General features: G+C 42.7%; 1 long non-coding RNA gene across 4 annotated transcripts in view; it reads left to right on the top strand.

Annotated features, from left to right (window-relative positions):
• Window positions 1-5,764, top strand: part of LOC136293759 (uncharacterized) — a 177,883-nt gene extending 172,119 nt beyond the window's left edge. For all 4 annotated transcript variants that reach the window (XR_010722319.1, XR_010722446.1, XR_010722385.1 and 1 more), the window contains one exon: window positions 4,974-5,764. This is a non-coding gene — a long non-coding RNA (uncharacterized lncRNA). The remainder of the gene's footprint in view (window positions 1-4,973) is intronic.
• Window positions 5,765-13,204: the final 7,440 nt, after the last annotated feature.

Raw genomic sequence — 13,204 nt, 5'->3', positions numbered from 1 at the left:
GTAAGGGGAGGTTGCTATTTTGTTTTTCTGCTAGTGCATGTTCTGTTTTGTTAGGAAAGCGGTGGGTGATCAACAAGGTGCTTTATTTTGCCTGCTTCTGTTCTGAAGAGAGGGAAAAACTACCACTTCTCAGAAGGTTTCTGGGAGCAAAGGAGAGCTTTTATAGAGGGCATTGTGGGGCATCCTATTCTATGCAACTCATACCCCCAAAAGTGGAGCAGAGCTCTTGGGAAACTCCCGAGCATGGCATTGGGCCATGACACCCCCACTTGGCCCCCATAGAGCATCTCCTGGGAGCCAGGAGGAATGGTTCAGGTCTTGGACCTGAGCATTGAAAACTGCTGGACTTAGGGAAGGTTTGGGAGCTCCTTAGTATGTGAATACATAACAGCTTGGAAGATGAGGTGGGGAAGGAGTGGCAAGGACTGTTGGGGTTTTTTTCTGTTCTAAACACAAGATTTATATTCTCTTTGTTTGCAGTTGCCTGAACTTACATCTGTGCAGATCCTAACCCCTTTGGCATGCTTGAGCTTCTCGCATTAAGAAAAAGGTGTGAGAAGACCACCACAGAGTGCTGGCCAGCTTCAGATGCAGTTGCAACTGCAACCAGTTTGGCAGCAGCTGGATTTCTTTGGCCACGTCTGTCTGTGTTGGACACTGTTAAATCATAGTGGCAGTCCTGGATCTGGAGCTCTGTAGAAAACTTCTGACTCTTGCTGATTACTGTGCTGACTCCTGAGTATTCTGGGAAGGCAGGCTCTTCATGGTGCTGGCATTTTCCCCTGAGAAGAAAGGGAATCCATTTGGTTCCTGTAGGGCTATGACAGCAGCTGCTGCCTGTAAGGAAGACCTGAGACATTGTATGACATTGGACTTGAGTGACTAAGAAGGATGACGCTTACTGGGCTGAGGGTGACAAAGAGTAATCCCACTTTTCCTGCAGTTTGTTGGTCAGCAAAGTGTTAAAGGTATTGCTGGTTGGGTGGGATTGAGGCTAGATCAGTATTTAGCATAAGCCCCTAGCAGGCTGTGGAAAAGGTCTTTGAGACAGCAATGGATGGTTTTAAGTGTGGGCTTATGTGAGAGGACAACTGAAACTAGTGAGAAGGATGCCAGGTGCTAACTGAAGGAGAATAAGTATTCTCCCATCTATGATGTTTTAATGAGGTTCTCCTTTCCATCCCCTTAGGAGAATGTTTTGTATTTTAAAGACCAGCAGGAGTATCCAAGACATTATTGGAGGTAGATGACCTGATCCAAATTTTCCAGAGCAGGTGACTAGACAAAGATGTGCACTCAGCTTCTTGAAGTGTAGGAGACACCCTTTATCAGCCATCATTTAAAACATGGGGAAACATATTTACATGAGTGATATCTCAATTCCACCCGTGTGGGAAAAAATAAATACTCATTGCCCCGGCTGCTGTGGTGTGCAGTCGAGGTTTGGCAGGAGCTGTGGTTGAGTCTCCTCTGAATTGTCAGCTCTCTAAGCAAACTCTGTGTTATTGAAATGGAAGAATCTATTTTCCACTGGGATTTAAAGCAATTTGTGCTGAACGCTGGAAGTTTTCAAGCTACCAGATTTTGAAATTATCTTTGTTAAAACAGGAAGGAAGGGGATCCTAGGGCATGGAGATTTTGAGTCAGTGGTCTGGATTTGCTCATCATGTGAGTAGAGGGGAGATCTGCAGGTGGTTTCAATAACCAGGCAGCAGTGTTTGTCGAGGCAGGGACAGAGATGCTGGCAGACTCCTGTGTAGCACTCATCATGTGAGCAGATAGCAGCTGTGTTGTTGCATGTTCCCCTCATCACTCTCATGCCTGATTTCAGCCTCTAGTACCAAAAATCTGTAGCAACAGGTTTCTGGCCTTAGAGGGAGAAGGGTGAGGAGGTGGGCTTGCAAGAGGCTTATAAGGTTACGTCACACTACACAACAAATATTTGCCTTTGTTCCCTGAACAGTGTATACCAGCTCAGGATAGGTTCTCTAGAAGTGACCATAGGACACATGTGGGAGGCCAGGCTATATTGAAACTTAGAAATGCTTTATGGCCAGCAAACTTAGAAAAAGATTAAATTTTTTGTTAAAAGAGAGCAGCTTGGAAATTGTGTCTGGTTCTGAACCAGAGCTTAAGTCTGTAAAGGGCAGACATGGGGTTAAAAAGTGTTGGTCTAGGTAATAAAGGATATTCCACATTTAGCCCTTGATTTGAGGCTGATTTCTGTGATAAGAACCATCTTCTATGTAAAGCTGAAAAGATATTATAAAGATGAATCAACTGGAAATAAAAGAAGCCTGGCCAACTTTTTATTTACATGGCCATGTAAATATGTCCCTCAAGCTGTAGTTACTAATCTATTTTTTACTTTCTTTGCTTCCCAGAGGCAAAAGTAATAGCTCTAGGCCAAAAAGGCCATTTTTACCAGCACTTACCAAAACCAGCATGAGTTCCTCAATGGCCAATGTCACAGAAGTTGCATGTGTAAAATTTTAGAGGATTTTTTGTAATGTAAAACATCAATGATATAAAACATCAATGTTGTGGATAGAAAGAGGACAACTAAACCCCAGGCCCTAGATAAGTTTGGATCCTTATCTACACTTCATATCATGTTATTGTGATCTAGGTTCCCCTTTGCTTGGTGTCTTTCCAAGATTCCCCTGGATTGATTTTATCCTTGACAGGCTAGTGAACATCTACAGGCTCTGTATCAAAAGATTTGGAAAGGCAACAGCTGAACATAATCTTCAGGTAAATGCAACATATCACGGCCTCATAAAAATGGTCTCTCTCAGGAACAGAATAGTGACACCTATAGGCCTGAAAAGCCTTTGACTTAGATTTCTCCCTCGGGTGTAGTGAAGATCAAGTTATCACAGCTGTGATCCTGTAACATGGTGAGCTGGGCTGTGGAAATTCCCAGGTATATACCTGCAGCTTGACTACTCAGAGGATTTTGAGGTTTTTGTTGGGAATGCCCTGATGGGTGGTATGCTGCTAGGGCTTCATGACTTGAGCCTTCCCCATCTTAGCCAAAAGAGAAGAAATGAGCTGCATATTCCATCCCTGATGCAATATAAGCATACAAACAAATGTATCTATCTCTGCAGGGCCACATTCAGATGCACATGTTGGTTCCTCAGTGCCAGATCCTGCTATGAGCTCTAGCTCTGCATGCTGTTAGAAATGGCAGAAGGAGACAGATATCTGTATCTCTACACATGCACAGGGTTTTATCTTTTTTTTGACCTGCAGCATATGGTGGTGTTTGCTTAATCCATAGAAAACTCACATACCCATACATGATGTAACAGGTATTTTCCTCACAGAATGCAAACCATGGTTCTGCTGCATAGATAGGCAGGTATGCTTGGTATTTTCGTTCTTCTTTTTTTTTGTTCCTTTTTTTTTTTTAATCCCATAGAAAACACATAAATAATTCAGAACACATGCTTTATGTCAGCTGTTTCAATTATTTTATCTCTATAAAGAAGGCAGAGGCAAACCCCATTCAAACAAGCCAGGGGAGGAAGATATACTGCAAAATGATGGCTGGGGTTATGCACAGATATATTTTTGATCAGAAAGCCCAGCTCAGAAGTGTGATACCTGCATTTTAATGCTTGGGCACTGTGAGTTGCTAAGTGCACATAAAGAAAGTTGAGACCCCTCTGACTGCATCTATGTAGTCACTGTTTGTCCATGACTTTGGATCAGGTTTCAGATGTTCAGAAATCCCACGCAAGTATGATGTAACAAGAGACTCCATTGGAGGGTGCTAAATTTCTTGGCATTCCCTAGGAATTCAGCCCCTTATAAAATATGAAGTTTGGGTCACTTTTCGTAAAGGGGAAGCCAAGTCCAAGCTCCTGAAGTCAGATGGAAGTGCTCTGTTTAATTGAAAAAGGGGTTGGATTGGACCCATAAGATCTCATCTTCCATGCAGATGTGGCCGTATCATTTGCTTTTCCTTCTTATAGATTCTTGACTGATCAGCTGCTGAGACAATTCCTGAAAGTTACTTCATTTTTCAGCACACCTTACATACTCCCTATAGTTCCTGACAGAGCCCTAGTCTCTTTATATGGAGATGCTCCCTCATGCCCCACTGTGCTTCAGCATTGCTGAGAGAGCCTGTCCCAAGTTCTCTGTAGCTTCTTCATTTATTATAACTTCATGAGCTATATAATTTTTGTATATCTTCTGACACAGTAGACTTAAACCTATTTCTCTTTTACCTTGGTGATAATAAATGTCATCACTACTTGTCTACCACTCAAGTCCTGATATGCACTGCAAAGCTAAAGACAGCAAAACAAACTAGGTAATACCCTAGGCTGTCATGTCCACTGCATAGAACACAGCAGGGCAATTCCATCTTTCAAAAGACCCATTCCTAAGGATTATTTATCAGCCCTTTTTCAAAAACCTATTTGAAGGACAAGTCACAAGTGTTGCTGTGAATATCCTGTCCCGGTATCTCATTTCTCAGCAGTTAGAAGATTCCACTCATAACCATCACTGTTGTCTTTGATGTAAATATTGCTCCTTCCTCGGTGGCCACAGAAGCAATCAGTAGCAACCTTTTATGTACCAGATAGATGGGGGACCCTGTAACATAGATGCTCCTGCTGTGGTTATGTGGAACCAGAATTCTGAGGGCCTTTCTCTGCCATATATTTTACATCTGCCCTCAGAGAAGTCTGTTAATCTCTACATTTTGATACCCCGAAAGGGTGCTGTGAGGGTACATTCATTGGTGTTTCCCAGGGCATTCAGATACTGAGGCAGGCTACATAGGTCAACAGAGAGAGCAGGCATACGTATGTTAATCTGGCAAAGGACTGATATTTAACTCAGCAATGCTCCCAAACAGATGTCAAAGACTTTATTATCAGCATGCCTCTTATCTCTGGAATTTTGTTTTGTGCTGTCCTACTTTACTGACTGTTTTGTGGTTTGTTTTGCAGCTTCCTGGAAAGGAGAATTTTAAGAACAAGAACAGAAAAAATGCCTGGTAAAAGTTGTAGCTGGCTCTGCCTGTCTGTGCTATGACAGCCAACAACATCACCTGCTGATGATTTACAGATTCCTGCGAGATGTGTTGTTGAGTCTCAAAGAACTGGAACAAGAACAACTTGCTTAAATTGCTTCCCGTGAAGCAGCATAATGTATCCACCCGCTTCATGCTCTCCTAATTTAGGACACGTGTAGCGTGTAATGATGAACTGGCCAACTGATTATGTTGCTGTAAATCTCATTCCCCACCTTACAAAACACCCCTGATTGACCCCTTTTTCATGATAGATCGGTGCAGCATTTCCAGTCCACTTCTTGATAGGGAGAAAAATAGCACTAGCCACTTGCAAAAGCACTTCTCCAGAGAGAAAAATGCAACATTTTGTTGTTTTTATTTCATTGGGCAGTCTTTTCAAGTTCTGTGACCCACTTTTGCTTCCCTTTAAATTGTGACTGGTATTTATTTATCCCTCTTTGAACACAATAACTTAATTAAGAAACTAATCAGCAGTGTTGAACTGATCTTTTAACCCACCCCTATCACTGAAAGAAATTTATGAATGCATAATACAAGAATGATCCTATTATCTAAAAAGCTTTCTACTAAAAGCATTTGGCGTCTAAAAAGTAAGACTTGAAATTCTGCACTAAATTTATAATGGAAATATATGAACATTATTTATAGAGTCTGAAATGTACCCCAACTGAATCTAACAGGTTTGTCTGTATTAAAAATAAAATTGTTACGAGTATAAAGGATTGAATTGTATATTTTTGAGTCTGAAGGACAGATTGTAAAGGTACCTGTGTAAGAGAGAGAAGTTTAATGGTTTAGGTTGCCTCTTCCATCAGTAGAGAGAGGTTGGCATATTCCATTTTCTTCGGCACTTCTCTTTGGATGGAAATTTGTTGGCTGACCATCTCAGCAGGGCATTAACAGGATGTTTGTAGTTAGTCATCACCATCATCTGTTATTCTCAGTTCCCTTGGCTTGAGACCAAGAGAATAATTCTGAACCGTACCTGGGATGGAGGCACCTGGGGCAGAAAGTGACCAGATCCCAAAAGGAAAGCTCCCTCTGTACACTCTTGCTAAACCCTGGCAACTGAGCTGCTGCTGGCTGTCTAACAGGACAGACTCAACAGCACTTTCTCCTCTCCACCAGCTGTGTGCTGAGTGAGTATCAGTACTAGAGGGCCTAGTTCATAAGTCCCAAATGCCTTCTGGGGTAGGATGGCTCCAGGATGTTTGGCCCAATGTAGACAAAACATTTATATTTCGGGACATGCTCAGCACATGAATTAGAGGTGCCTCAGTAACTGCTCTGGAGGAGAACTGAGTGGTTAGAGGAGGGACAGAAGATCATTTGCTACCTGGCTGCTCCACCTATCCAAGTGGCACTGTGGATACCTAACTGTAAGTTTAGATCCAGTCCTTTGTCCTCCATGGACTTGAACAGACAGGTGGAAATAACAATTACTTCTACCCAAAAGCAGGCCTAGAGTTATGGTCTGATAGCTGGAATTAATGTGTGGCACATGAGAAGCCTGGTTTTCTATGACTTTGGATCTTGTGACTGGATTAACGTGTGTCTAAGAAGGTATAAGGTCTATTCCAAGGTTTGACTTCTTGGCCTTCTTGGCCACCTGGGCACACCCTGACTCATGGTTCAGTGCCTGCCAACCAGCTCCCCCAAGTCTCTTTCTGCTCTCTCAGAGTGACAGCTCTCAAACCACTCTGCCCAAAGCCTGTAGAGCTGACTTGAGTTCTTGTGAGTCAGGTGCAGGACCCGGCCCTTTCCCTTGCTGAAGGTCACACAGCTGGCCCCAGCCCACTGATCCAGTCCATCGAGACCTCTCAATGGGAAACTCCTCAAAGCGCTTTCCTCTGGGGATTCTCTGGTGACTAGAAGTAGGGGGAAAGAGTTCTTAGAAGTCTCTTTTGCTAGAAGCACTATAGTTATTTCCTCCCTAATGATTTTCACATGATTTGTGGAATTTCATCTTCTAGTCCTCTAGTAGCTGGCTTGAAATATGCCAACAGGCTCAAAAGGCTGGGGTGAGGGACAGAAGGTAGAAAGATACAGGCTGGCATGTAGTGCTTTCTGGAGAAAAGTAAACCTGAAAAGGCGTAGTGTCTGTCCGATGAAGCTTACTGTATCCCTAAAGGATGGGCTAAAGACAAAGGAATGGACTGAGGGAGGTATAACATGCTAAGGACTCATATTGGAAAGAGCAGGTAATTCTTGTAGCAACTTGAGGAGCCCCCTAGTTCAGTTTGCCACTACCTAGGCTGCTGGGGTCTATTGAGGTTGCAGGAAGGTATGATGCAGGAATTAATGTCCTCATACTTTCTGCTGGCCCATTTCTGTGCTTATGTATTATATGCTCCACACAAAATCTGTGGGGAAAAGAGAAGTGAAGATGAAAAGAGAGGACTGCCATTTTTTCCAGGAAGAGCAGATTGCAAGACTGTGGCATTTTTCCCACACATCTTGAATAGTTTTGTGCTTGGGCTTTTTGAGGAGTTTTTAATTAATTTATTGTTTAAATAACTGTAATGAGAAGAGCCCCTTCCACACTGATTCTAATGAGGATTGCATGTGCTCTGTGTCTTTCTCATTGTGGCCTGTATAATTTAAATATCTTAGCCAACATGTGCTGTGGCAGATTTCACTTATATCTGCTTAAATTAAAGCTTGTCAGTTTAGGAGCTAAGAAGCATGCAAATATTTGAGAGATATTTGACATTCACTGCTGAAATCATTGCACTAAATATCTGGCATCAATGACATTACTTGAGAAGGGTTAGAAATTCTTGCTGTGTTGTACAGGCTGGACATTCTGGATTTAATGAAGAAAAATGTACTTATCCTTATATGTTCATAATTAAGGTCTCCACAAAATTTCAGCTTGTTTTTCTTCTGTATTTTCTCTGAGCAATATGTGACTGTTTGAGTATCTCAAAGTTGCTGCTAAGAGAACAAACAGTACCAATATCTCAGAAGTAGCTGGAGTAATAGCACGATTTAGCTGTAAAAGGAATGGCATTTCCTTATGTTCTCATCCCCTAGAAATGCAAAGGAAGATGGTGCTAAGCTGGAAGAGTCTGATGGAACCTTGGACGTTTGAACAGCTCCAGGAGATGAAGATTAATTTCCTGTGCATGTGTGTTTTTTCCTATTATAGGTCACTATATCAAAACATCATAGTATATGTAGTATGTTCAGCATGCAAACTTTCTGTGCTGGAAAGTACTGGCTTGTTGACACACTGAAGTCAAAATTGGATATTAAAAAAGAGGTGTTAGGCATCTAGATGTAATTTCAACTGTGTTGTAATCTCATTACAACTGTAATTGTAATGTAATTGTAGTGGTACTTAATTGGCCATTACAAAAGGCAGAGGAACGCAAATACTGCAATACTGAGACAGAGTCCTTACTACCAATTATAGAGCTGCTTTATTTTCTGATACAGGATCAGTTGATATGCAAACAATATCAGAGGAAGTATGATCACAGGATAATTAGGGTGGAAAACATCTCAGGAGGTCTCCAGTCCAACATCCTGCTCTAGACAGGATCTGCAATAAGATGAGACCAGGCTACTCAAAACTTTAACTAAGTGGGCCTTGAAAACCTCCAAGGAGGCTGCACAATCTCTGGGCAGCTCTGGTTGTCCCCAGGGGAAAAAGAAATATCCTTGTAACCAGTGTGGACTGCTTTTCACTTATGCCTTGCCTTCCCACCACGCACAGCTGTGGAGAGCTTGACTCTTGTTGGGGATCTCTGCTCAGCAACAGGGTGCTCTGCTGACCACCCCCTTCTGGTGACTGAGATGCAGTGAGGAAGCCCCAGTGTTCTGACACCTTACATGGTATAAAGGCAAGTAAGGGCTGTTAAATACAGCATTTCCTCTTCTAAAGTCCATGTACTGACCTACTCCCTCCCTCTAATCACTCCTTTTTTTTTTTTTCTTTTTTTTTTTTTAACCTTAGACTGGTGGGTCTCCTGCTGTTCAAAGGTTTTGAGAGCTAGGGAGAAGGAATGTTTTCTTTAATCTCTGTTGATTTATGTTTTTTGCAGCTAGGCACAGGACAAAACATCACTTCCCCCAGACAATTTCAGTGTTCCATTTTCCACAGTTTATTCCCATTTCCTTCAGGATCTTTTAGCCATAATCACCTGTCTTATTAATTGTGCAACTTTGTGTAAGTGGTGGCACAAGCCCTGAGCAGGTTGTACTCTACACAATCACATCAGAGCCAAGGAGAAGAGCCATGAACTCGGGTCTTGGCCCTGCTACCTGTTCACTCTAACATGCATTGGCTCCAATTATTGTCCCTTTCACATACAGCCCACTGCCATGTGCAGGTTACCAGCTTTGAAGGGGCAGCAACCTGCCCCTACACCAACTAAACTGAGCCTAGGTGGAGGTCAGATCTGTCATGCTGAGCAGTTTATAATTTGAGAGACACTGCAAAGAACTTGGTGGGCAGAACACTGGTGGGAAAGATGGAGTTGACAGAACTGAGCCACCCTTTGTAGCACATGAACTTTCTTGTAAGGGAATTTTGTTTTGTGTCTGAATTCAGGGCAGGTCCGAGTGGAGGTGTTACTCAATCCAGCAGAACCATGTGGAGGAGTGGGTCCCTTCACCCTAACACATTGTGCAACACTAACACTTTGACTACATTTTTTCATGCTGTGGACTCACCTCTGTAATCCCATCCCTTTTCTCCTGTTTGCCCAGTTTCAGGTCTGGAACAATTCCTGTTGGCAGCCTCCTGCAGCACCAGAATGCTGAATGTTTCAGGCTGGCTTGTAAATCTTCACTTTTTGGATAAGAAAACTTATACATAGAAAAAAGAAATTTCATGGTACTGCTCCATGTGCTTTTCAGAACTGCTGTTTACTGTTGCCTGAGCCCCTGTTAGTTGAAAGCTTAGGACGGGTTCAGGAAATTCACACACTCAGGGTGCCTCTGCACTTTGTTCTCACTGATGGTATAAAATTAATTTGTTTCCTCTGGAGAGTTGTACAGGCTTTCTCCAGATTTGGTGCTGCACATTAATGCTTATGCATAATGTGGCCTTAAGAAAAGATGAATTGGTGAACAGTCTAGAAACCTAAGGCACATTGCCCTTTAGAGTAATGATTCTGCATATGGAAGGGGGAGGAAAACATTGCCATAGGGCCTCTATGACCAGTTCATGGGTAAATAATTATTTAGAAAACACTGATTTGGAATGAAAAGTCAGCTTAAAGGCTGATGGTTATACAGTAGTCCACAGGGTTAAACTGGGGAGATTGTGAAATCAGTCAAAAATCAAATTAATCCCTGAACAAAACTGGACTGGTGAAGTTTTTATTTTGAGAAATAGAGAGAAAAACAAAGCATTGTTGACTGCTGTTGGTGGAGAAAAGCATCCTCTAGGCTTTTGACATTTTTAAGATGCAATGTTGTACATCAGATTAATTAAGGCCAATGCTTTATATATGCACAGGAACAACATTCTTGTGAGTGGTGAGTGGGTAAGTTCTCTGAGCATTTCCAGGACATGGAAGACTTTAAAATGGACTCATCTAAATTTTTATGGCATGCCACATAAACCAACCAAGTTGGAGAACTGGGCAAGGCACCTAGGAAGTTAGAGGCCTCACACAATTTTTAGTATTTTAGATGTTTCCTTTTCTTGGCTCCTGTCTCCCAACTGAAAAATTAGGATAATGCCAAGGTTCAACTGACAGTGTCTGTTTTATTTATCCTCAGTTTACAGTTTAGATTTCTTTGTAATAAGATACAGTTGACCCAACTGCAGCCCTTGTATGAGGAAGATGGTTCCTTCTACCCTTTTTATCCATGAAGTGTCAAGGAGGAGGTAACTTCATAGAAGAGGTAGGGTATGGCAGACAAGAAGGAGCAACTGCTTAGTAAAAGAGGCTTCCAGTGGGCAGGCTGGGACATAATGAGTAAAAGCAAGAAGTAGATTCATAATTAAGTGTCTTTGGGATGGGAAGAAGCAGCTTCATGAGGACCAGGACTGGTTATGCATGGCCTGCTCTGGTCCAAAGATTGACAGTTGAATGAAACCAGGCTAGAAGGCAGCCCTGCAAGGATGCAGTGGGAAGGGGAAAATGGATTTATGCCACCCATTTTATGGTGATTGTCTTTGACCTAGTCAGTCCAATTTGTGAAAGACAGGCTGGATGGTCTGGCTCAGAGAGTGGTGCTGAATGGAAATAAATCCATTTGACAGCAGGTCACCAGTGGTGTTCCACAGGACTCGTTGGGGCTGGTCCTGTTTAGCATCTTTATTGATGGTTTGGGCAAGAGGGCTGTGTGCATCCTGGTTAGTTCACAGAAAACATCAAGTTAGGGGGGACTGTTGGTTTCCTGGAGAGCAGGAAGGCTGTATAAAGAGGTCTCAATGGACTGGATCAATGGGCTGGGGCCAGCTGTGTGACCTTCAGCAAGGGAAAGGGCCGGGTCCTGCACCTGACTCACAAGAACTCAAGTCAGCACTACAGGCTTTGGGCAGAGTGGTTTGAGAGCTGTCACTCTGAGAGAACAGAAAGGGACTTGGGGGAGCTGGTTGGCAGGCACTGAACCATGAGCCAGGGTGTGCCCGGGTGGCCAAGAAGGCCAATGGCATCCTGGCCTGTGTCAGCAATAGTGTGGCCAGCAGGGCCAGGGCAGTGATTGTCCCCCTGTACTCAACACTGCTGAGGCCATGTCTCAAAAATCTGTGTTCAGTTCTGGGCACCTCACTTCAAAAAGGGCATTGAGGGTCTGGAGCATGTACAAAGCAGGGCAATGAAGTTGGTGAAGGGTCTAGAAAACCTGTGTCTTGAGGACTGGGTGAGGGAGCCTGGAGAAAAGGAGGCTCAGGTGGGAACCTCATTGCTCTCTACCACTGCCTGAAAGGAAGTTGTAGTGAGGTGGGGATCATCATTTCTGCCATCTGTTAAACGAAAGGACAAGAGGAGACAGCCTTAAGTTGCACCAGGGGAAGTTCCAACTAGATATTAGAAAAAAAACCACCACCACCACCAAAAAAAAAAAAAAAAAACCACCAAAAAAAAAAAAAAAAAAAAAAACAAAAACAAAAAAAAACCCCGAAAACAAACAAACAAAAAACCCCCCACATTGAAAGAGTGGCTCAGCCTTGAATAAAGTTGCCCAGGGCAGTGGTGGAGTCACACCTCTGGAAGTGTTGGAGAGACTTGTGGCAGGTGGGGATCGGGTTTAGGGATAACTGTGGCAGTGCTGGGTTGACGGCTGGACTAAATGATATTCAAGGTCTTTTCCAGCCTTGATAATTCTGTGAGAAATTAAGAATTCTCATTTATATTCTAGTATAATCTAGTTGTTTTTTGTTCAAAAGCCTTTCTTTGGAGGGGCTCTGAATAAGGGATGTTTACCTGCTGAATTGGGATCTCATAACACAGGAAAGGTCTTTCATTGCAAGATGATTTGAGGCTATTGGAATGAAACATACCACAGAAGTCTGACATAGTAGTTATTGAACTGCTGAATACTCCCTCAGGTCTAGAAGCCCATTTCCTGTGCTCATATGCTGCTCCTCCCAGCTGATGAGAGCCTTGCTGAATTCTGCAGAGACTGTAGGAAGCTAATTCTTGAAGGTCTTCTCTTCTCCTCTATTTAAGGCAAGTATAAGCAAAAGCAGTAAAGATTCTGCTTGTCTTGACCACAGTGGAAATATCTTCAGTCAATTAAACCATTTAAATTATTTCCTGTCCTTTGATCCCTATTTGTACCCACCTGTCCCTTTGTTATATCTTTTCTAGTGCTAAAAGGAAGGCTTATCTGCTCCTCCTGGATCTCTGGACGTGGGCAGCTCACTGCATGGTGCTGCTATGGAATGGTTTCCATCAACTCCAGGTCCCAGCGGAGCATACAATTCTTCATAAATGGAAAGGCAACTTTCTAGGCTTTGCCCCAAAGAAACACACAAAGGAAAACATACGGTTTTCTTTCTTTTGATCCTTTTTTTCTTTAGATAATGAATGTCAAATTTAAGTCGAATAGTCCCAGTGAGATCCAGTTTATTAGCACTAATAATTTATATGTTTTACAGACATAAACTTCCCTTCCTGCTCATTTCTGAAGAGGTCAGCACACTAAATTCCCAAAAAATAGTCTGAGCCTACACAGACA

The sequence above is a fragment of the Chamaea fasciata genome, unplaced genomic scaffold (assembly GCF_029207755.1).
Source record: "Chamaea fasciata isolate MVZ Bird 193981 ecotype frontalis unplaced genomic scaffold, bChaFas1.0.hap1 SCAF_1, whole genome shotgun sequence".
NCBI classification, from domain to species: domain Eukaryota; kingdom Metazoa; phylum Chordata; class Aves; order Passeriformes; family Sylviidae; genus Chamaea; species Chamaea fasciata.
This window is presented reverse-complemented; position numbering and strand designations above follow the sequence as displayed.